This window comes from Fopius arisanus, unplaced genomic scaffold (genome assembly GCF_000806365.1).
Source record: "Fopius arisanus strain USDA-PBARC FA_bdor unplaced genomic scaffold, ASM80636v1 scaffold00064, whole genome shotgun sequence".
Classification (NCBI taxonomy): Eukaryota; Metazoa; Arthropoda; class Insecta; order Hymenoptera; family Braconidae; genus Fopius; species Fopius arisanus.
Window position 1 is genome coordinate 76,119 of NW_011887803.1, and position 1,439 is coordinate 77,557.

Sequence of the window (1,439 nt, forward strand, 5' to 3'; positions counted from 1 at the left end):
TTCAATGTCATAAACTCATCTAAACCTTTTATCAATTTCTGAGTCCCTCCAATGGTCTCGGCGATTACTCCAGAATTCCGTGGACTCTTTTTACTGGTGGATGATAATAATAATTGATTGTCTGGAGGTAATGATTTTTTGTTGTGATTTAAAACAATTTCTTCTTTTGATATTTCGTGACATAAATTCAAGATGATAACGATTTTTTTCGTGGTTTTCACACGTTTTTTTCTACCTGGGGATCATGCGGGTGGATAAAATTATTGGGGCAAGAATTTTTTTTTTCTCAGGGACATCCTGAGAGTCGGGATAAAAATGATACGAAAATAAATGGGAGGTGAATACGGGGAGCGACAAAGACGCGATTTTCCTCTCGTTCTGACTGAAAATTGAAGAAAAAAATAATTTCCTTGGTAATTCCCTAAGTTCTGGGGAAGTATCGGTGGATGAGCTGTTCAGTGATCAATGAAATCATCAATTCATCATCTTACTTCATAAAAACCAAAAAAATCTCTCTTTTTCTCGACATCATCATCATTTTTGTATTTTTCGCTGGGGAAATGCATGAGAAATTAAGCAATTGATTAAAATTCAACATCAAATCGAAGAAGAACTGTAAAGAGTAAAAATTTTACGTAGAGAAAAGAAATAAAGAAACATTCCGATTAATCGTCGTAAATACCATTTTTTTATCGTTTGAAAATCATATTTCATTGCTGAAAATCTAAATGAGAAATAATTTGCTGTTTTTTTTTTTCGGCTAAAAACAGATGCGATTGAATAAAAAGACAAATTGCGAGTGAAAAAAGAGAAGAAAAAAATGTCAGCTGATGTTTTCTTCCTCTCGCAGTTAATGAATTAATTTCGATGAGGGTGGACCCCTTAGGGGCCTCAATGCCCTCCGAGTGATAAAAAAAAAAGGCGCCGAACACCTGGCGATAACTCTCAAGAGCTGAAACTGAAAAAATGTAATAAAACATGAATTAATAGACGAAGAAACAAGTGAAACTGATAATGAGATAATTAATTAGTTATCGGTAACTGATTAACGGGGCGAATTTTTCGGGGACCTATGGACCCGAAAGAGAGAATTTTCAGTTGAAAAAATATGAAAATATGAGAAACAATGTTTTTTTTTAGATAATAATTAAATTCCCCGTTAATTCCCATCCATTGATGAATGCGTCACTTCTGCGAGTGCTGAATGCGTTTTTACGGAACACATAATCCTCTTTATTAATAAAAAAAAATCTAAATAAATTAAGAGATACAGAAAAACGTTTCAGATTATAGAAGAGCTAAATGAAACGTTTAATTACGTGAAAAAATGGAGATAAATTCGTATTATGTATGAATGTTCAAGAATAATTTGTGAAATATATTGTAACTGTGCTTTACACGATTTTTATTTATTTCCTCACTGATAATTTTTCATGCGC

General features: G+C 32.7%; 1 long non-coding RNA gene across 1 annotated transcript in view; it reads right to left on the reverse strand.

Annotated features, from left to right (window-relative positions):
- LOC105269004 (uncharacterized) overlaps positions 1-1,391 on the reverse strand; it is a 10,335-nt gene extending 8,944 nt beyond the window's left edge. Inside the window, exon 1 of the long non-coding RNA XR_892394.1 lies at positions 7-1,391. This is a non-coding gene — a long non-coding RNA (uncharacterized lncRNA). The remainder of the gene's footprint in view (positions 1-6) is intronic.
- Between the last annotated feature and the right edge of the window lie 48 nt (positions 1,392-1,439).